Source organism: Platalea leucorodia, assembly GCF_965183815.1.
Source record: "Platalea leucorodia genome assembly, chromosome: 1".
In the NCBI taxonomy this organism is placed as follows: Eukaryota; Metazoa; Chordata; class Aves; order Pelecaniformes; family Threskiornithidae; genus Platalea; species Platalea leucorodia.
In genome coordinates, this window is record NC_138823.1 from 54319807 (window position 1) to 54344020 (window position 24214).

Below are 24214 nucleotides of genomic sequence, written 5' to 3' on the forward strand. Positions count from 1 at the left end.
TACGTGGAGATAAAAACATCTTCCTTTAAGGGAAAGCTGGCAGCTCTGCATTACTGAAGTCCTGGAATGCTTTCAAATGAGGAAAGAAAGTCCATTAAGAACAAAAAAACAATCATGATATGCTCTATTTTTTAAGAAAATAAATGCAGGCATGAACCTGTGCAAAGTTCAGACACAAACATGTTAACATAAATTCTTATTAACAGTAATCATATGGCAAGAAATGATTCATCAGATCATTTTAATTGGCAGACGTCTATGCCACCCACATAAAAGGTAACTCTACTACAGCTGTTCTGCTCTCTGCTTGCACTGTATGCACTTGTCGAGCCAGAAGCCATTATGGTATTAATTTGACTAGCTCAGATCCATATGCCTCATATCTCCCGATAGCTGTAGGAATAGTTGTAGCGTAAAAGGCATTTCCAGGGCATGAAATCACACGGGACTTTTTTTAAGGACTCTAGTATAAGTTTCTGATAACATGTCTGAACCCATGTTGAACACGTTGAATGTTAATGGAAAAAGAGTGTTTCACTAAGGTAGTGAGGGTTTTGAAACTATGATTCACTTCTGAAGAATCAAACAGAAACCACAGCATCTTTGAGAGAAGAGATGGCTAAAAACGAACTTGTCAAATTTTAACTCCAGGGAAGTAAATAGTTGATAGGGGTTAAAGGTGTTTTTTAAAGTGCTTATGACAAGACCAATACCTGGAACTAACAGAAAGGATGATAATTTTACAAAGGCGATTGTGAATTTCGTGCCGTTCTTCATCATTGGTTTTGATGGTGCCAAAAAGCATTTGTTGCGACTGTGCATGTTCAGGTAAATCAGCTGCTGTTGCTGCAGCACAAACATTTACCCTGGGACTTACGGAGAATTGTGGAGGCTGCTGCTTGGGTGATGATAGCCCAGAAATTACCCAGGTGGTTCGTGGTCTGGAAAATGTTCTCTAAGTGGTGGAAATGCAAACTGAAATTCACCGCTGAAGAATTCAAAGCACATACACACGTGTATATCCAGGTAACGCTTTGGGAAGCTGAAGCCAAACTTGTCTAATAGAGGTTTGTGTGCAATGCTACTTTGCAATGCAGCAAAGTATAAATTGCCCCATTTAAAATATGCTAGGCATGGTCATTGTGGAACTCCTGGGGAGATGCCAGCACCTCCAGGACATCCTACCAAGACACGTAAGTATCATTTTTCCTACAGAGCAGATAGGGAAATGATAATGCAACACACTTGAAAAGTACTCTTACGTAGGAGAGAGAGCTTCAAAAATAAAGAGCAAGACTTAACCAGGCTGGTCCCCACATCACTGGTCACCATCCCCTAGAAAGAGAGTCAATAGCAACTGTCTATCGACAGCTACCAGGCACTCTGGACACAGCAGTACAAATACAGAAACGCCTGATTAAGATGTCTTTCATTCTGTTGGTAAATGTACTCAATGAGGAGTCTAATCCACTCTGCAATGAAAGATGTTTGCACTCAGCTAATTAAATCTGAAGTTATTCTTAAGAGGGGGAGAGAATTGACAAGTCATATGGTGAAATTGTAAAGAGAAACAGCAAACGTTCTTTTAGCAAGTCAAAACAAATCCTCAGTTTCCTGGAGTCACGCAGCACATACTGTATAGCTCCGGAGAAGCGGAGTGTGTAAGTCATAAAAGAACCCCAGGCACTTCATTACTGGAAATGATGTAAGCTCCCGCCGCTCCTCTGCAGAAACGACAACAAAACAATGCTCGGGCCGCCACCACCGTCGGAGGCAGCTGTGCTCTAAATGTCGTAGCTGGCTGAGCCCTCCAAACGGCTGAAGCAAAACAACGAAAGGGATTCGGCGCATCAGTTTTTCTCCGGGCACTTTCAAGAACCTGGCAACTTGTAACATGGCAACCTGAAGGATCTGCTGGCTTTTCAAGTGGCTACACTATTCTAAATGCTAAGCTGCTCGAAAAACAAAACAAGCACTCCCCAAGAAAAATGACAAAACCCTGGCACTCTCCTTGTGCAGCCAAGAGAGTCCGAGCATGCAGTCGGTGCAGGAAGAGCACATCACGTTGCTTTCTGTTCCCGCGGGCAAAGGGGAAGCTCATCCATCCAGCTCTCCCGCAGCAGAGATGGACTGCCCGGCAGGAGGACTCTGAGGGAGAAGATTACAGGATCATGGGATGCATGAAAAAGATGGAGAAATCCTCACTTCACACACAGGGGACTTTCAAAGGGTTTTGCACATGAAAGTTAGTTAGTTTAATTCACATCAGGAAGTGAATTTAAAGGGCTGTATAAATTCCCTGATAAATACATTCTTGGACATGGATCAAGGAGCGAAGTTCTGTATGGAAACTGATCTGACTGGAGGGTCAAGTCAAAGTAGTCTCATTTTTCATTAAAATTGTTTAGACATGGAGTTAATCAGAAATATCGTTTTCTGAAGAGCAAACGTGTATATGAACCCTCAGTTTGTCACAATACAGAGAAGATTTTCATATTATTTTCCAGAGCACATGTGCTGCTGGAGCACGTATACATGCCTCTCCTAGAGCATATGCAAGGTTTAATCCAGAAACTAGTTAAGTCATGTGCAAGAATCCTCTGACTTCCAAAGCACCTTGAATCAGGCCCACCGTTTCCAGCTGTATCAATCCACTAACCAATGCTCTCCTTTTCATTTTGATCTTTATCCTATTTCTGTGGCCTGCCTTTGGGTTACAGTTTAATCCCAAATACCTAGTGAAAAAGCACTTTCTCCAGATTAAAAAAAAGAAAAGTCCTGGTGTTTGTCCTCCTAGCCAGTATTTCCAAACAACTAGCTCATGGGACAGGAATTTGGAACAGGGAGTGTCAACCACCCAGTTCAGAAGGAAGTCTAATGATAAAAAAAATAATCCCAGATTGCATAATAATAAAGGCTTGAATTTGAATGTTTCATTGTAAGAGCACTTCAGTTGTTTAAACATGCTCACTAGGGAGATGAGCCCTCAGGAACAAACATCAGCACGCAAACACAGATTTTTAGCTCAGTGAATGGGTGCTCAGGAGAACCCCAAGGCAGATTAATATTTGTGAAGAGATCAAATTCATGCAGTACTTTGAACAGTTCAAGTGATGAGATACGTAAGCAATATCTTTCTAATTTGGCAGTCTCATATAAGCTTGGTTAACAAATACAAGAATAAATGAAAGTGCAAATTTAAAGTTAATTAAAATAATAGTGTTTCTCTTGAGAAAAAGGACTAATTCCACAGTTTGAAAGGAGCAGCAAACGACACCACTTCTGCACAACTAAGTATTAAGGTACAAGGCAGGAGTTCTTCCACCCTGCACAGATGGACCTCAGTCTTCTGATTTACTGTCTGTTAAACAGGTGTGTTAACAGCAGTGCCCTTGCCTCTCACACAACTGCAACACAAAACAAGCAGGCCTGAGCCTCACAGCTGCAGCCCCCGAGCTCCCCACACAAAGGTGCAGCGCTTGATTTGGCTTGTTAGGCTCAAACAGAGAGGTTATTCTCTTTACTATGCACTTACTTCCTTGCTTTGTTGAGGTTTTGGGGGGGAAAGGCTTGGAAATGGGGTTTCAGATTTTGTGTTGTTATTTTTACATGCAAAAAGTTGGTATGAAAACAGAGCATGCATTTTCTTAATAAAAAACTACTTTCATATAGCAGACAGCTTCTGAGGATGCAGAGATTTACTATTAAAAAACTGAAATAAAGATTTTCATACAAAGTTCTAAACTGCCCAAGAGAATAATACCAGAGTGAGTTATGGATGTCATTATCCCAAATGAGAACTACTGAAATCTCTGTACCACGCCATCTTCATGTTTCTGCCAAGGCCATGCTTTTTCTGCACTGCCACCACTGCGAAGCCAGATATCTTTTATCCGACAAAAGCCTAAGCTACACTGCATTTGGAAACAGGCATAACTGATAACTAAAATCCTGCAGAAATCTATACAAAGTATCTAAACTATCTTTACTGCACACAATAGCACCACAGTGTTAAGATTTAGTGTCCCATGTACTCTGATGTCTAAAAGACAGTGCTGGTGACCTTTTCATAAATCTGAACTTTTTTGTTCGCAAGTAGGGTGCCTCCAGCTTCCTAGCTGGGTACAGTAAAGGACCTCCTGAAACCTGAGAGAGGGGTGAGACTAAATATGGCTCATCCTGCATCTCAAATGGCTCGAGTTAGAAAATCTGCAAGTGCATAGTCAGCGGATGACAGGCAAATATTTCTCCAGCAAATTTTTTTTCTTTTAATGTCTGCTGCTGGAAGCTGCTGATGCCAGTCAGAAGTTTAACTGCTATACCAGGGAAGCTGAATCAGTGTATAGAGAACAGGTGGGACAGCCAAAGGTGTCTGCTGAATGCAGTTTATCACTACTGTATCACCACAAATGATGGATGCACAGACAAAATTCAGTGCATGTAGGCTTCCTATGAGACCCACTTCACTCCTTGTATATAGCCATAGCTGAACTTCTCTATACATAAAAATTACCAGCACGTTAACAGCACACAACTTAAGCAATTCCACTCATTTGGCCTCAAAGCCAAGAAGTCTATAAACAACTGAAACTCTGGAAAAAAGATTTCATATAAGCTGAAAGTCATTACCCAAAGTGGATCGTTGCTAGGATGGCTTATAATACCTTACTCCTAAAAACTGTGATCTTTACTGGTGTCAAGCAATTAGGACTCGGCTTTATCTTTTCTGAAGACAGAGATAAAATAGGCAAGAATATGACCACGTGCAAACCCTAGATTTAATTTCCGTTAATGCATAGGAACTGCCTTGCCTTTTTACCTGGAGTGAGCAGTTGGAGGGGACAGCAGTAGCATTTGCTTCTGCCATTCCCTTGCCAGCAGCCGTCTCCACGAGATCAAACTGCACCGTAACTGTGGAGATGGCGCTTTGCAGGCAAGTTCAGTCCTGGCCATTGGCCCATGCGACATGATGAAGTTACATACCCACGAATGATATACGAATAGCTGCTCAAACTGAAATTCAGTCTGGCTGAGAAGGAAGACAGAAGTGAAACTGTTTTGGCCTTGTCCTTAAACTCTGGCTATCAACAAAGCATCTGGAAAAACAGCATCAAGATCTGCAGGGATGATGATGTGAGTCTGTTCCAGACAGATGCTCTCCCAGAGCTTCGAAGATTCAAAGTGCTTTAAAACAGTCATGGTAGAAGGTATCTGATACAGAATATCAACCTCTATATTCAATGAAACATGTTGGAGAAGGGTGAAAAGAAAAAAGAAAAATAATACAGCAGCGTGGTCTTTTGTAGTTAGCATATGAATTATTTACCATCTCTTTTCATCTGTACAGCATTTTTTTTTTCTGAGAAAATCAGGGAAACACTGATCTATAGCTTAAACTAGGTCTAGCAAACCATTCAAATGCTTTCTGCACTTAAGTACTTCACCAAATTCTTCATGCTTCCCCCCTTTCAGCGCACTCATGGAAAACAAGAAACATTAGAATTTTAGTTAAAAAAGAAGGATACTTAAAAATATTTTATGTTTCAGAACTTACATGTCATAAAATCGCCACGGTAAGAAATTCATAAGCTTTCTGAATGTCAATACATTCATCTTATAAAAGGCATTTAGGGAAAACAGAGGAAACCTTGTCAAATATGGTAGTTTATCCCACTTAGACCAAGAATGTGTAACAGTAAATAAATGTAATAATATGCAGCTTGATGAAACCAGGTATTTTTCCCATATATTTTCCAGGAAGCAACTTCACTGGCACTTTGATATAACACTTTGTTATGTGTTACTGCAGCGCTCTCAAATTCCAGAATTTGCATCTATTTCCCTCTGGCAATACTGTTAATAAAATGGGCAATTTTTTTAATGTGGAGTTGTACTAACCAAATACAGACACATATATGTAAGCAGCTATTTAAGTAAAAACACAGTACGAGAATCAAAGCCTCGATTTTCAGGGGGTCAAACTTTTTGCAAGTATCTAGCCACCTTAGCAAGAAAGTTTCAAATCCAAGCATACTCTGAAAAACTAATCACTTTTTTTTTTTGACTACTGAGGAATAGTTGAATGTAAAGACTTGAGCTGTAAGTGCACATTGCAAGTTCTTGGGGCTAATCACTTGAAAACCTGTCTCTTATTTACATTTCTAAATTGGATCTGGATTCTTGAAAACCTGACCTGAACTGTGAATACACAACCTCATTTCCAGACTATACCAGCAGCTCTTTCAACATGTAGTTCTGCAGCGAGCATGCCAAAGTGGAGCCCACACTTGCCACTCTGTTTGGGCATATTACCATAGGTGCTATTTCTCAAAATTATCATCTAAGTTTGTAACTACTGGTTCTGAACATATTAATACACTCTTGTATACATGGTTTCCCCTCAGTTACAAATGGCGTATTTAATATCTGAGCAGCCAATGCATAGGAGACTTGGATGCTGTCAAACCTGGAGATATATCAGGGCAGATGTGTGATCAGAACCAAGCCCGCATGTTACTCATGAGGCAAGTACTGTGGGTCGTGCCCTCCTTTGCAGTTCATTAAGAAGCACTGCATTTTGTCCTTCCTAAGCCTCTGCTGCCAATCTCTCATCCTCCCACGGTGGCAATGGAGATGACTGATGATAAAGCAAGTTTAGCAGTCAGTCATTTTATGATGAGCTTGTCATGAATTTGATGGAGAAATTGCAGGTTGAAGTTGCAGAGCTTTTGTCATGTAGGAGGTTGGACTAGAGAATAATTAGGATTCTCCTCTTCTAAATCTGTGAGTCCCAGATACTAACCTGTGAACCTAGAGGAGACTTAAGCAAGCTAATTATCTCTGAGTAATCTGATCATGTAGCATTTAAGATAGCTAGATATTAATGTAGTTGGACATCATTGTTTTCAACATTACTGCAATGATTTTCTTTTTAAGCTCTTCACCGCAACTGCCTTTCAAAAGGCCAGGTTTGGCTGGGGTATTGACACTTCGAAGTGTGATCCCTGTATAAGAAAGAAATGACTGTAAAAGTTGTTCCCTCTTCCTCAAGCTGGAAATTTACCTTCTTTGTTTGCTGCTGATGCAAGAAAACAAGCTTCTACTGGTTTTTACTCCCAGTGGTTTTCTGAATACTTAATAAACTTAAGGTAGGGTAAGCAGAATTCTGTATCATTGCACACATTGACATCAAGCTGGTCTCACAGAATTTGATTAGTGATGCATCTAGAAATCAATTAGTTTAAATTGCTGTAAACACACCCCTGATGTGGACACATTTAGAAGTGGATATGACTGATAAGGTCTTTTTTTAAAAAACTTAAATGAAAATACAGTGGAAATAAGAGTGATTCATTCAAAGAGTTTATCCCAATTAACTGTATCAGTTCACTGATTTAAAACTGATTGCTTTTATGCCATGGTGTGCAAGCAAGCTGCACATTGTTATCAATTACATCCAGTTGAATCCACTGAAAACTGTATAGGTATAATCTGACCTGATGACAACTGGTGAAGTTTAAGAGCCTTCTTTAATTTTCTGAGTCAAAATCAGTTCTCAGGGTTGCTCTGTTTGAGTTATTTGTGCCTGAATGGTTTGGTTACTTTTCTATCTGGGATTTTTTAAAAGATACAAGAAAACACAGAACACAGTGAGCAGCATTGTTACTAATGAACTTTTCAAAGCTGACCCACACTGGGGAAGTTCTGCACTATGAGACAGGTGTGTATATATATATATATACACACACATACACACACACACACACACACACATAGGACAGTTATATTGCTTCAGTCATTAGGGAACTGGTGTACACGGCAAGTACAGAAATGTAGGCACACCAGTTTTGCATGTTATTCAACCCTAAGGCTGTTCAGAATCTTTTAAGGAAGCAAGAAAGTCATTGCTCTGACATAGGCTATTCAAATGTGTTTAATACAACATATCTGAGATGGAATTTACTATTTTTGGTACAGTAGCCATCTACTTTATTAAGCAAACTACCTCATGATGCTGATGAGTACAGGTTGTGATTCTGCACAGCAGAAAGCATTTTGTCACCCGATCCAGCAAAGGACTCAAATCTCTTTAAACTCTTAAAAGAAAGTATATGCTTAAGCTTTTTTGCTCAGTCCCCATGGCATCAAGGCTTTACTGCTTTCACATTGTCTCAAAAGTCTACCTTTCAATTTGTTTTGAGAATCTTATTTTATGCTACTTGATATCTAAGATTATATTAAATAGTTTGGCTAAGAGTTAAAAGTTATTCAAATGACAGCAATGATGAAGGGCTGCTGTGTTTTAATCAGATATATGTTGGGAAGAAACTGTACAAATGCCAAAGACAAGAAAATAAAAGCCAGTACAAACTAAAAGGAGAATGTGATTGATAAAAGCAACATGAACAGCTTTTTAGCTACTATAAATTGCCATGAAGCATCACAAGAACTGATTTATATAATCTTATTATCTGTTTTGATGTAGTTCACTGTAACCGAAAAGAGCTATGCAGGTATAACAACACACTATGTTATTCTCATAGAGAATTACTAAACATAAATGTAGAAAACCAGCATTCAGGAAGGAAAGCATCATGTGGGTATTGAGCAAGAACATCTGGTCAGCCAGGGAAGTAATGACTTGTATTTACGCAGCTAGTACTGCATTTTTCAGCACACTTATCTCTTTTGGGGTGTTCCAGTCCAAGCAGGAATGTCTGAAACAAGCAAGTTATGCTTGCATATTTCCTAAAAAAAAAAAACCAAACCAATCCCGAAGCAAAAGCAAGAGCCACTTGCAGCAGGAGGAAGGAAGGGAAGAGGGAAAATTATGACTAAACCCATACTCTGGGCTGAACAGTGACTGGTCACCTGAGAGAGAGAATTATGACCCAACTCAGAAGTTCTGCCTCCCCTGTGGTTCTGATAAGGTTATCAGATGACCCACTAAAAGTCACCTGTTGGGGCAGATTCTCTAGCGCCATGGGGGAAAATCCAATCTCTTCTCAAATGAGGAGGAAATGTAGGCAAGGGGTTTACACAAGAAATTGTACTTATCTTTGGCCTAATTTCAGGTAAAATAGCAAAACTGACTCAAGCCCGAGGACATCAACATTTTTCAAAACGTAGAAAAAAATAGAATTGTTTGGTGAACGAGGCATATGAAGAATGTGGATGAAATATGTATTCTGTGTTGAGAGGAATTAAAATCTACACCAAAACCTGATTTCTATCTTCCCATTTTACATTCAAATTAACAAGTTATGTCCTTGCTCAGTGACAGGTTTGAGGTCACTGTGAGTGACCTCATTCTTTTTTCTATTTGCTTGTTTTTAAGACAAGAGTCCTAGTTAATAATGCAACAAATCGGCTGAAAATACTGGCGTGAGAAATTCCTAATGATCAGCCTGAGTGTCCTGAGCACAAAAAATATTGACATCTCATTTACAGTCACCATAGTGTACAGATAAGACCATTTCAATAAATCTGAGCACAAAAATCACTTCTTGTTGGGATCCTGAACTAGCAAGAGGACAGCACGAGTTCCCAGAAGACATTTAGACAAAGAAAGATGATGGCCCTGGCACACAAGAAAGAGGACAGACCAGTCTTGTGTTACTTTTAAACAAGATTTGAACGAAAGACATTTCTTTCCACATATTACTCCATTTGTTAAAGAAATGCCTGTAAAATAGGCCTTGAAGAAATTCAGATTCATAATCTATAGATGTCAGACACAAACTCCCATAACTTCTGTAGAGACATCAGCTGCATGCCAGATGATAGTCCAACAGTTTTTTTTCCCCTGTTTTTTGTTTTGTTTCTTTTTTATTTTAAAAAACATCAGTTTAGTAGAGGTGGAAATTTTAAAACTTGCCAACATGATCCTGAAACCCCAATGGCTGAATTAATCTGATATCATTCCAGTGGAAAAAATCAGAGGTTTATTTTACATAATTTCCACAAGGACAAAGAAGCATTGCCACAGTAAAGAACCAATGTGAGCAAACTTTCCTCTCCCAAGCACACACAGGATTTATCTTTCAATTACAATTTTCTTTAGCCAGAGATTTTGGAATTAGTGCTCAGGGTCTCAGCCTGGGATAAACCTCCCTTTTCCCTAACCCCTAGACAGCAAAATAGTATTAGCATTTCTTACATTTACATAATTGTAAAAAATGAATGATGCATTTTGTACTGTCTTAGTTAAAAGGTAAACCCAGACGTTTTGTGCTAAGTTAAAAGGTAAACCCAGGCCATCTATTTAATACTTAAAAAGAGAAAGCAAACACACCCAGGTGAATTTTGACACTTCAAAGTATTTAGACCTTTTGATTCTCTAGACTACAGAAATGCTTTCTGAAGATCACAAGGCCAATACAAAATCTTTGCAAACACCAGCAAAGTGAATCCTACAAATCTGTACAATTTCACATGCACATGGCCAATCCTTCACACCTCTGATTGCATGAGATGCAGGAAAGATCACATTGTTAACCAAAGCTCCAATTTTTGAGCTCTCTCCCCACCATTTTCTGCCCCAGCCTGAAATTTCCTCCTCTTTAATCATCCCCCTAAGACGACCCATTTATTGCACACAACTGTTCCTCCTACAAACTTGGTGTTTCTTTTGGAATATAAATCTTTCTCTGGGACTTTGCTGGCTCACTGTGAACCAGAAGGTAACCCAAACGTCACACTGAAGATGCTCCCACAAGCATATGGGATGTGAAAGACAGGGTAAGAATCAGGTTTGGATCCTCTTGTCCAAATTGGACAGTTAAAAAAAAAAAAAAAAAAAAAAGATAAACTAATAGAAATAGCTATGAATGTTCTACGAAAACAAGGATGCCCAGCAGAGCAACAGGCAACCTGTTTCAACTCAGGCTGTTCAGTTCAGCTCTGCTTTGCTTGAAAACCTTTACATGACCTCAATTTCTGTTTGCGTGGATGTTTAAAGAATGTCTGTCTTAATACCAGCACCTTTATCTGCCTGGTTAATACTGCTGAGAACATGTGGTTATTCATTATTTGTTATTCTCATCAAATTACAGAGTCTGAGCAGTATCACTGTCAAATGCCAATCACCCAGCACAAAAAGCAAATAATTAAAATGGACAGATGATGAATAATCCAGAGGCCAGAGTCTGCTTTTCATAAATTGTCTGTTAACAAATCATAAACAAATACCTGTGTAATAATGAGGACTGTTCACAAGCAACTCGGGAACTGGGAAAAATTATAAAGTCAAGATTAATATCAGTTCCAGTGAGTAAATCAGTCAGCTCTTGTTACCAACAATATTAATATCATTTACTTTTTATCATAAGGGATCTAAGAGGATATGCAGACTGTGCATAGCTGTAGGTCACAGCAGCATCATCCACGGCTGCACTGCACCCAGCTGAGAGAACGGTTTAAGGCTAGTTGGATGTTTTCCAGAAGAGCTATTACTCTGGAGTAATTATGCATTTTGGAAGTGGTTTAAACTGAATCACTACACCCCCGCTTTTTATTTGGGATTAAGGGTATCCAGACAAAGAGTTATTCTGGAATAACCACCATACTTTTGGAGAATCTCCAGAGTTAGGGAGACTTTGCTGTTGAGAGGAGTGCGGCACACTGAGCCAGCAGTCTCCTTCCACGACCTCTGCTTTCTTCGGAGTCTGTCAAAGTGCTGGCAGGTCTGATTCCCTTCAGCTTTTAAAGACTAAAAAGGGCAATATTCAAGGTACTTTGGCTGAATGACTTGGGTGAAGAAAACAGCAATGAAGTGTGTGCATGAACTCGCCTCTATCTAAAATTTCTCAGGGCATAGACTTCCCTATCTGCAGAATGATTAGAAAAAGCATAAACAATTAGTTTTTAATAATTTCAAAGGCAGCTTATTACATCCACAATGTCATTCTTTTGTGTATAAAATTCCTGTATAATCCATGTATACCAGGAGTGAAATCTACCCATAAAATAAAAAGGAACTTTCTTAACAGTTTTCCTGAATTTAGTGCTTAGGACTGTAGATGAGTCATATTTTCCTTGTTATCCCATTCAGTTGACTTTTCTATACATGTCTTGAATGTGCTCTGTATTAACAGCCAAGTAGGCCACCACAGCAGTTTTCTTTGAGATTGGGAACCTGCTGATTTGACCTGTTTATCAAGAGAAAAGTGTCATCTCAACAGGACAAGATTGTTTCATATTTTTCCTCCCCATTTTCCTCTTGTGAGTAATTTCTTTTTAACTCCAGAGAGCAAAGTAAAAAGTGACTGGTCTAGAGGATTTTCTTTTTCTTCTTTTCTAGTATTTATGCATCATTCAAGAAAAAAAATACAAAAACATTTTTCTTTATATAAAAGTTTAAATTGTGAAGTTGGAAAAGCATACCCTTCATGTTCTTTATATATGTCTCTGTGGAACCTCTTTGTGTCTATTTGTAAGCACATGCAGTGGAATTTAGACTCTTAAAAGGAAAAATAGATGTCTATATTTATAAACAACCCTATAATGATAAAGGGGAAAGTCCAAAACCTGTCATGACAGAAATGAGAAGACAATTATTTCAAACCTTGCCATGCTCACACAACAGAATGGACTCAAGCTCTCTTGAGCGTGTTAGAGTCCTTCAGGATGCAACGCAGTATTCACTGTAATTTAAGTTAGTATTACAAAGAGCTTTTGGTTTTAAAAGTGTCCTAAGCCACTCTGAACTATTCCAGAGCTTTGTCTTCCTCACTTCCACTGGTACAAGTTAAAAGTAAGACCTCCTAGATCATTGTATTAGCCTCACTAAAGAGAACTGAGCTAACAGTACTTCCCTCTCCCCCCTAAATTAGATGCAGTCGAAAGAAAAAATGGGTTAAAAAGGCTACTTTTCACATTCTTCAGACTGCTGCATGCCACTTGGTCAAGAATTGAGCTTTCCGTGAGCTTCCGGAGCCTGCCATGTGTGAAATCCATCCTACGTGACAATTTTAACATCAGTTGCATCATTAACACATGTTCCCGTCTGCAGAATGTTTTTTTGCACTTTGCCAGATGAGGCAGAGGCTAGATGAATTGTTACTGTGCACATGCAATCTTCTAATAAAAACAATATGGGCATTATTATTCTTGGAAATGCATTTGGAAAATCTTACTCTACATTGTATAATATGCATTAGGGTGACAGGTAGGTGAGGCGCTCGAAGTGTACCTGGAGTAAGAAAGAGGAGTCCACAAGTACAACAAATACCTGTGTGCATATGCTTGTCTGAACACACAAATATAGCCACCCATGCACACACATACAAAATTATGTTCATTTTGAACTCTGCCTTTGAGTCTTGCTTTCATTCTCATCTTATACGATGCAACAAATTTCAAGGCATGCTTTTCTCCTGAGCTTCGATTTGTGTCTTTGGTTTCTTACAGGATGCTCCTTTTGGGTAGCATTCTCAGCTTCCTCGGCATATGACACTGGGAGGGATGATTTGGTCTATCCATCGCTTCCACGCAATACATGTTGAGTCCCAAAGTATCTTGTAACACTGACCATTCTGACTCAAACCGCAAAACACCCCAAAACTAAATGAAAACACATAGAACTTGCAGTAAAAAAGGCTGAAACCTCAAAAGTGAAATGCTACAGGAAGAGAGCAGAAGAGCTTCAAGGGTTCAGCCAGTGTCATGGGCCCTTCTAGATGAGGGTGAAGCTGCCCAGGTGATCCTTTCCTACAGGTAAACTAGTTTATTTGACACCACAGATTGGAGTTAGGAGGTTGATGTCCCCATAATTAACTGGTTTGAATCCAAATACAACTTAGTTCCCTGCTAGTTCTTCACTTCACAGAACAGCATATGAAGAGATACTCAGAAATTGTTTTTCTGGAAGCAGTTTTCTTCAGCTTTAAGGTAAGTGTACATGCATGTGCGTTTATTTGTATAAAGGTGTTACTGGGACACAGAAGGAATTATAGTTAATAGCACCAGATGTCCTACGGCTTTGTGTCAAAGACAAAAACCTGCAGCTTGGTTGCTCACGCAACCTGCTTGCTATGGGCTAAAAAAAATTCTGCTTATGAGCAAAATAATACACATTATTTCACTGCTCATTCGAGCACCAGCCCTATAATTACTGCATTCTCAACTATCTTCCACATTCCCCTTGAGCTGTGAATTACAAGCTTTCAGCATATTGGATACTAGTACTGTGGCATGATTAGATTACCATTTCCACAGGTTGCCAAAGCAGAAGAATAGCTCATCTAAGTATGAATAGATTCATTTACTTGAAGAGAATTTTCTCTACCTTTCAGACTAATCATCTATGTCTAACACAGGGTAAAAAGAACAGAAATTCTTTGCAGGTTAGCTTCTCTTAGAAAATAAAATTAAACCCCTAGTTTTTATATCCCAGGATTTGAAGGTATGCAGATTTGGGGGTTTTGTCTGGCTGCTCAGAAGAGAGCTGTTGTTTGCAGAATGCAGATACAGACCTGTTTTCTGTTGTAGACCGAATGCATTAGTCACTAAGGAGGCTAGAGCATAATGGAAAGTAGCCATTTTGTGTTCATTTTAGTGTACAGCCTTGAAGAGGAGAAACACACATATCCATGTCATTTTTGATGTGCTATTGAATAGAATATAAAGATTATAAATATTTTATTAGTCATTTATGGGTTAAAAAGGTAATTTGCACGGAGCATATATTTCCCTTTGGAATTCACAAAAACATAACACGTTTGAATTTGAAATAAGAACAAGCATTTGAGGATATTTGTTATTTGCAAGCTATTTATAGTGTGAAAATTTAACTGTGTATGTTCAGAAATACTCACATCACCAGTACGCCAGTAACACCCGTTCCAGTGCTACCTAGCAGCCGTAACCCCAGCCTAACGGGCAGCGCCTATCAGATTGACAGCTCTCTTGTGCTGCCAGAACTGCAGGCAAGGCAGGCAGGTGAGTGTACTCTACTGTCCGTTCAAGCATATAGGTTGGCTTTTTTATGTGGAAGCTGATATACCGCATGTGGCGATGCAGGTCAGAAGCAGCCTCAGTGGCTCACCGGGTCCACTCGCCCACCGTTGAGGGAAAGCTGGTTTGGCTCAAATACATTCACACCCTTGCCCTACACAATGGCATAAAGCAGACAGCCCCACAAATTGCCTTCCCAGCTGTTAGCATCTTACAAAAGATTTCTGGTGGATGCGAAGGCTGACCCATGCAGAACGCTGGAGAAGTCGGTGAAAACTCGTAGGTCCTTCCATCAGCGAGTAGCCTTTGTGGCCCATCCCTGATGTTTGTAAATGGAATTCCTGTCACACATTTGTGGCCTGCTCAGCACTCTTATCGTCTGTGTTTTAACTCTACAGTTTATGATAATTTTAGTATTTTAATATGGTCTCCAGACCATCTGCAAACCACCTACAGGGCCTGGCAGCTCACACGGTTTGGGAAACATTGCCTTATGATACTCCTCTGTAGTTATTACATTAAAAGCTTGTTAAAAAGGCAAATCTAAACAACTTTGGAGATGTTCAAGAAGAACCACAGATTTCTTCCTGACATGCCTCTTTATGTAGTAAAAGAACATTCGGTGAAACACAAAGCTATTTATTATTCAACAGATTACACTCCGTTACAGCTTAAGCCAGCACGGAAAAAAAAGGACAGCTTTATTTAATTAATGATGGTTTGCAAATTACATCCAGAGAGAGAATAGCTGCCTTTTCAGTGTTTGTTAGCCCACATGTGGCCATGTGAGCACCGCTCACAGAAATACTACTCCCTTCTCCCTCGCTCACGCACAGACACACACATCATTCTCCTGACTTTGTCCTGACCGTTCCTGAACGGTTTTCCATTCAAACAAGCATCTAGCAAACAAAAACATGCCGCCTGTAGGAAAAAGAAGCTCTTTACCTTGGGGTGTCCACATCTCTCTTTCCGTAGCACAAGCACTCACTATGTTTTCTGCTGTGGCCTTTCTCCAAGCTTTCCATCCCCTCCTCAGCCCTGCCTGACATTGCAGCCTTTCGGATGCTCTTCCTGAGTCTCACTGCTCCCTGCAACCCGGTGTGATTACAGCCAAATTCCTCCTTCCTTATGGACTCTCAGGACACCATATTTCTGCCTCATAGTTCAATGCATCGTGCCATCGCCTCCCTCTTGTGCATGTGCTGTTTTGCTTTCCATAGCAACACAGTAAATGTCACACTCATTATCCGGAAGGATAAAGCCCCTGTGTAAGTGCCTACTCGCTGCATAGCGTATGCACAAAATGCCCAAAGTTTTCCAACATGCTGTTTATGCCCCGTTGCAGTACTGTCTTTCTGAAAATCCCAGTTATGCCCTGACTCCTGTATGCTGGGTAATTTCAACCTGGCTAATTTCAGTTCCTTGCTGTGAAAGGAAATCTGAAACAAATACGAAGCACACTCACAATCCACTTAGCAAATATTTCCAGAAAACAAAAAAAAAGGAAAAATCCAGAAGAACTTGTACAAATGGCTGTAAATGCCTAGAAAACACAGGCACTCTGGGTAAGTAACTTATCCCACCCTCCTTACAACAGCTATATTTGGAGGGGATGAACTACCCTTTGGCTGTGTCTGACTCCCTCCCTGTACTAAACGGCAGGCCTAGATGACTAATTTTGGATGGCCAACTAGGCACGAGGAATCCCAACGCTAAACAACTCCAGCACACTGCTGCACAAAGTTGCCCCTATTTGTATTTGGTCCCTTTTCTCCATTTTTGTTAAGCCCTAAGATGAAAATCTGGGGACAAAGGGATAGTATTCTAGCCACAGAGTTTATCTGTCTCAGATACAGTGCTTGTAAATGTGCATAAGGGCTTTGCTTTGCTGTTTGTGTAGTGCTGCACAACGGAAATCAGCAGTTTGTAGACAGCTCTTTCAAAGATCAGCGAGAACAAACACTTCTTTCTTTCCCCTCTGATTTCCTCCCAGTTAATGACAGATATTGACCTTATGGAATCACTGTAGCACATTGTGAATTATGTGCAATTTCCCTGTCCACTGTGAACAAGTTTGATGGTGCTGTTTGCAGTACCCATCGTCAGAGGGCTTGCAGTATTCTCAGAGACACAGCTAAGGTAACCCAACTCACCAAAAATAAATTAATTCATTTTCAATTAAAAAAAAAAAACTTTTTCATTTTTTAAAATCCTCCCAGCAAACAGCTTGTTGTAGCTGCTGTCCCACCTCCTACCACAGTTTAAGACCTTTTAAAAGCATGTTTTATATTCTCCCAAGGATTAAACATGTGCTTAAAGGTAAAGCACAATGTTAAATAAATAAATAGGGTAGGGTAGGGTAAGGTAGGGTAGGGTAGGGTAGGGTAGGATATTTCAGTTGGAAGGGACCTACAATGATCATCTAGTCCAACTGCCTGACCAATTCAGGGCTGACCAAAAGTTAAAGGATGGTATTCAGGGCACTGTCCAAATGCCTCTTAAACACTGACAGGGATGGGGCATTGACCACCTCCCTAGGAAGCCTGTTCCAAAAAGTCCACAAAACCAAGGGAGATTCAAAATGTGGGCAGACACCTTACTGGCAAGCCTGGAGCCAAGCAATCAATGGTTATAGCCTACCTATTCTTTTCTCCACCCAGTGAAACTTACTTCAGTAAAGATCTCACAGATTGCATCAAATGAGTGATCTCAGACAATGGGTCCCATATAGAGAAAACCTGACTTTCACGTGTAACTTGGCTTGTGCTGGTTCCCTGCTCAGCACATTTCTTGTGCCCTCCGATTTGATCATCAGAGACCTTCTCCAAGGTTTATCCCTGTGACTAGTCTTGGCGACTAAGGTGGAATTTGGGCTATCTTAATATAGCTCTAGAAGTTTTGCAGCCCACCAGCAAATGAGTGGGAAAACATATTTTTAAAATTCTAATCAGAACATTTCTCCATAGTTGGGTTATTAAGAAGTTGGAACATGAGCACATTTTTATGGCATTATTAAACTTTCCTTCCTTTTGTAACATTGTTTTAAAGCTTCTAATCAGTGTTTTTCCCTCATCCTATTTTTATTCTTATCCTAGAAACAAAATGCCAACATAACAATGAAAAATAAATGGAAACACTTATTAACACTTATTAAAAATATATAAAAGCCATAGAAGAGGACTGAATTACTAAAGTTATTATGAAGAAATTTCAACTAGGCGTTTTTTTCTCTCTCCTCTTGTGCAAGCCCCATTAACAATGTACAGTGTGTACATTAACAATGCACACATGGTCCTGGATGTGTACTAGAGTAGGAGTCTAACAGGAGCTCCCCAACAATATGGGCAAAGCATCCAGCCCCACTGCTATTTTTCTGAGACTCAAGAGATTTTTTTTGGTGGTTACAAACTACACTCACACTTGAGCTAGTAACATAAGTAGAGGCAGAAAATGTAAGCAAGCTGCCTTTAACTGCTGACTGCATGAGCAAATTGGAAAGATACTCAAGTACAGCAAGTAGATTTGTGTCAACAGTTCGTTCTGCTGATGCAAGGGTTGTCCTGTAAGCTGCACCCAAAAGCGCGCAGAGTTGGCTTGGAATGTTTACTGCTAAAAATGAATCATAAAATGGGTTATTTTAAATGCACCAAATCTTGATTTCCTTATGGGCATATATAATTTGCACTCACAGAAACTGTAGGAGCCTTCTTTTCTTCTGCTCTCAAGTAATTAAAAGTGAAACTATTCAGCTATTTGCATGCAATGAATTTGCTATTCCCTCACTTAAGTTACTATGTCCTGTTATACATTACACGTTTAAGGATTATGTATTTTATACACATAATTGCTTTTGATCCTGTGATGGAAATATATTTTATAAGCCAGCCAAACTTCTCCTAACCACGTATACATCTGCTGTCTCCCTGAAGCTTGCTGACAGTTAATTCCCTTCACATCTCCTGTAGCTGCACAAGAGGTACTATTCCCAGTGCCCTTGTGAGGTTACAGTCTGCTCCCACCCTGCAGGACTAAATCAAAGCATTCCAAAAAACCAAAGGGACAGTCAAGTCTCTGGAATTTCAAAGCAAACATTTTTCTGTATGTCTGATGCTTCAACTCCTGCCAAGTCATTTCTCCTGGTAATCATGTGTTTTGTTTAGCACACCAGCCCAGCTCCTGACTTCCATTTCACTGACAGAGCAGAGGCTTTGATTCTGGTCTGACATACACCTGGATAAATCCACCAAGGTCAACAAAACTGCACAGGTATAAACTGAAAAGAAATAGATCCAGATCTGGCTTTGTGTACAGGGATAATGTGTAGTAAGAACACACTATGTTTTTTTGCAGCAAAACTGTTCAGCCCCTTCAAGAGCGCCCTTCAGTAGGGAATGGCAGCCACACCGACCCGCTGTGCACAGGCACTCTGCTGGGAATGGGAGGTCACTGTAGAAAGACGGCAGGCAGCTCCTGACAGATAACACACTCAAATATAGATATTTCAATTAAACAGGCAGCCTGCCCAAATAATGGTAGAGCTCTCATAAAGTGATAATCCCATATAACATCACTTAATCACTTAAACTGAATTTACAAACAGCAAAGCCTCTGAAAAGTGTTGCCCTGTAGGTAGGGTGATCTAATATGGGGCTGTGCTACACTGTAAGGCAGAGCTGCTACCTTCTGCCACTCCACTGACTCACAGCCATGCTGGCAGCAGCAGACAGTCGCATCTGAAGCTGCAAGGGTTAAACAGTAAGGTTTGCCCAGCCGTGCCTAAGGGTGAGCTGGGCCTGGGTGGGAGTTATTAGCAATAAAGAAGAGTAAATGGACTGGTCATAATCAATCTCAGGTGCTTCTGAATCAATTGCACACTCTTCTGGGACACCTCTGGGATGGCACTGCCTGTGATGGGCATGGGATGGAGATGCATCATCATGCAGTTCTCCTTCCAGGCATGATAATGCTGTCTCCTTCTGTGGACAACTGCAGTACCTAGAGCGAGCTAGCAAGAGCTGGTAGCTCTTGATGCACCCGCTCTGGGTGGATTTCCAAGGCAAAGGCTCTCAGGCACCTCCCTTGCGTTCCTGGGAGAAGGAGCCATCTACCACTCCCCTGGCTCAGCCCAGACTAACAGCAGTCTTATTCTCTGCTGCTACTGCCCCAAACAGAGCCTTTCAGTTAAGAGTCCCTTTTTGTTAACAGATGTAAATCTAACAAGCCTCCATAAGAATCAATGCAAGTTTTTAATCTGAATACGGAGTCTGCACGTGACAGGAGAGAGAAGTGGAAGAAAAGAAGAAAGAAAGGAAAGCAAGCAGGTCCAGACCTGATATCAAGGACCTGGGCTCCACTCATCACAAAACCCAAGGACAGGTATATAATTCTCCTAGCTTTACTCATACGAGAAAGTAAAGCTCGCTTTCTCACACGCGGCTCCCTCACACTTTTTATTTCTCTTTTCCTAACGCTCTCAGAGACTTCTGTCTTTACTCAGTCATCCTTGCTCTAGCTTTTTTTAAACTGTAATTGGATAATGTCCCTGGCTCTGGGGGAACCCCAAAGGGATTCCTGGGGATATCACCCCTTTCTGACCAAACGGAGAGCAGCTAAATTGCAAAAGGACTGACTAAAGATGTGGTTCCTTCTTTGTAGTAGAAATCCTGTTTTACCAGCAACTATTTTTAAGAAACACAATACGTATGCTTGTACATTCATGCTCCTGTATTTTATTTTCTGTGAATAAGACTCTGAATTTCTGGATATTGTGATCCATGTGTATGTCTCATTGGGAATTTGGACCTTAGCCTGTGCACTTGCTACCCTCAACCTTAGAGATCTCAAATGTGTAGGCACCATTTGAACTAATTTCCCCAAACACATTTCATTTTTTCACTCTCTCTGCATGTACATGTGGCTCTTAGTCACATGCAAAAGCCGTGTGCATAACAACACACAGACAAACTTGCAGTAAATGTAAAGAGGGGATTGCTTCATCCCTTTATGTTTCCAGTGTATTCTCTCTCTGCCCTGAACCATGTCCCACAACCTTATTCGCTTTAAAGAGTAACCCTCAAATACTTTTCAGGAACTTGGTTAATCTGGTATTACTTATGCTTCTAATATTTCAAGGAAGACCTTGAATGACATTTAGCTAACAGGCAGTGTGTAGTTACGGACATAATTATTTCTGAGGTAAAGACCTTGAGCTGAATGTGCATATGGTTTACATTTCTTTTTTAAGAGAAGTCCCTAATGAAGCACATTCCCTATCCCACAAGGCATAATAGTCTGCAAAAATGGTGGAAATGAAGTCTTCCCATTAATAATTAAGTTTTTGTTGCTACCACAGTGGTTAGCATTAGGCAATCACATTTTGTCTTTGGAGCTATTTCTTCAGATAGGTTTGTAAATAAATCCATGCTTTCCTGGGTCTGATACATTAAAAATAAAAAGAGAAAAATAGAAAGCTACCTCCTGTTCCAGAAGATGCCAATGACTACTGCAAATGTAATGGATTCTGCTCCAACCACCATACGCATTTTGTCTGTATTTTGTCCACAGTCTTTGAGATACATACATCAATAAGCAATAAGCAGTAAGCAATATCCACTACTTATTACTTATTTCAAAATTAATAACAGAGTATTTCTGAAGAAGTATATAAACTCTGAGTCAATGCAAGGAGTTGTCAAGGCCACCACCGTCAAATAGATGAAGTGCTCAGGACTGCTCCTGTGCTTGATGAGTGTGGTTTGTGTCTCAGCCAGGGCATACGTCGTACCGATAACACAATCTTTCCAACAACCACCTGCACAGCTCAGTGTTGTGACCTCACGCACGAGGGACCCAGACAGAAGAGGCAGAGCTCAGGCACAGGTATTTTTGGGATGTTCTTCCTAGTGCCACCAAAGGGGACACAATGGATGGGACCTGGTGACTGCTGCTGGCCAGGTGTCCTCATTAAACAGGGCTATCGGCCTGCCGATGCTGCCTCTTCCTTCAAGGGCAGCATCCCTAGCAAGTCTTGCTTCCCAGGACCCAAGGCAAGCTGCAGCTCGTCAGCTTCCATGCAGATGCTTGGAGCACATACAATTTGGACTCTCACCCTATCTCAATGACCTCCCTCCACCTCCATGCCAAAATCCAACTATGAGAACTTGCAGTTTAAAGGTGTGCTGTTTTTTTGCCACGAGTTTTCAGACATCAGTAACACGTTTGAGGTGCTGCCGCTTTTTCCTTTCTTTTTGCTTCCTCTTAAAAACACATTTTTGTGGTAAGGAAGAATGAGGATGGCTTTATATTTTGGAACACAGAAGGCTGTGATTATGCCAGTGAAACTATATTAAGAAGAAGCCTAGGCTAAAGTGTTTATAACCAATAATGAATGTAGCCACCCCTTTTTCTATTCACAAAGCTTGCAAAAAGTTTTTTGACATTTTTTGTTATGCAACATCGTTCTCTAAGACGTCTTGTGGATCTAGGTCAGGTTTTAGCACTTGTTTATAAACACCTCACTTCAACTATATCTTGGCATATTCAGTGTTTATGCTGTTTGGCTGAGCAATTTTCATCCCACCTAACTGTTATTGTTCTCTGTTTGTTAATGGAAACTTTTGTAAAGGGCAGAGAGCTTGGCAACTTCAAAATGCCTGCAAAAACAATCTGAGTATCTGAGAAACGAAAAGTGCTCCATGAAAAATACCTGAAAAGAGTAAAGAATACTATCCATAGAGACTTTGCATTACTTTTCAGACAAAAAAACTATATAGGGGAGTTGGGGTTAAAAGTCCTTATCACCAGGTCAGAATTAAAAAAATGGAGTGTTGTAGCACTTATTCCTAAACCAAACTTTATACAAGGTGGAATTCAGGAGCAAAGTTAAATATAAAATAAATCCAACAAGATTATAGAAGGGCACCATAACCCTGTCCCTGCAGTGACCCATGTAATAGCTCTATGCTGGTGCTTGTGATGACATGTCAGCAATCCCACGTTAAATGTACTTTAAAGGCACATTAGCTTCTCCTTTGTGCTTCCAGAGGTTTCCTTCACTCCTTTATGAACAAATTTCAGTGCCTTCTGCCCTCTTCCCTTTACCCCCACATTATATGCGAACAGCATTACGCCGTTCTCTCCTGACCTTCTTCCTCAGCTGATGGCTGCAGTGAGGAAAGTGTTTTGAGATACTAGCTCATTTTTTTTTTCTCTTTTGTTTTTAGCAGAAATTCCTTCACAGCAAGTTGTTCAGAATAGCTGCTGTGTGCAAGCGCTTTTGCAGCCACATCTGCTTTATTGCTGGCAAACAGCTAACACCATCTTTGTGGGATACAGAGGTGAAACAGGCAGATGGAGCCCTAGAGCAGCAGTGGCCGGAGCCGAGATGAGTAAGGGCACAAGGAGTAGGTCTATGTACCAGGTAAATACTATCATCTGTGGCAAGGGGAATCAAATTTTTGTGATGAACGGGAGGATGGACAGATATGGGGGGATATTTAGTATCATATTTTGCACTTGTGAGGTTACATGTTAGACAGCATTTAATATAGGCCCTTGTCATGTGATTTCAATTAGCTCTTCCAGAAAATTAGCCCTAAAACTGTAAGTTTGGGAGAGCTTAAAACACTATAGCTGCTCCACAGAGGTTGTGGGTAGGCAGGGGGAGCTCGTCTGAATGAAAAACCCACAAACTTCTTATTTTGAGGCCATAATTACAACCTCCAAGCTGGCAATGCCCTGTTGCTTCACCCCTTTTCGGTATCTCTGGGTCCCTCGCTCCAGGCCCCCGGTGCCACCAGCTCACCAGGACCAGGCGGGGCGAGCAGCACCCACCCGCTCTCACGCTTTGGGGCTGCCGGGGCGGGAGCTGCCGGGCTTGCCAGGGAGGATGCAAACCCGAGCTGTGCTTTTCTACCCTGCCACCGATTTTCACAAAGCCCAGCAGAACATAAGCACTCCTGAGAGCTTTTCCTCTCTTAAATTTGGTTGAAATGGATCAATGGGTTAAAAAATTATTCAAAGAGGTTGTTGGCCTCTGCTTACCTGTCAGGCAGTGGGAGAATACAGGTTTAGGAAACCAGGCTGAAATTAGCTATTCTTTTTTTAAAAAAAAAAAAAAAAAAAAAAGGAAAATATTCAGAAGTAGCTGATTCATAATTTTGCTGTGAGATGACAACAATGGGAAGCTTGAAACACCCGTAGCACCCTGTCATTAACGCTGCTTGTGACAGAAATGCCGGACACGGGCAGCTCTGGA

At 40.6% G+C, this 24214-nt stretch overlaps 1 protein-coding gene across 1 annotated transcript in view; it reads right to left on the reverse strand.

Moving 5' to 3' along the window:
* Positions 1-24214, reverse strand: part of DLGAP1 (DLG associated protein 1) — a gene marked incomplete at both ends in the record, with an annotated part of 143158 nt that overhangs the window by 32780 nt on the left and 86164 nt on the right. The window lies entirely within an intron of this gene.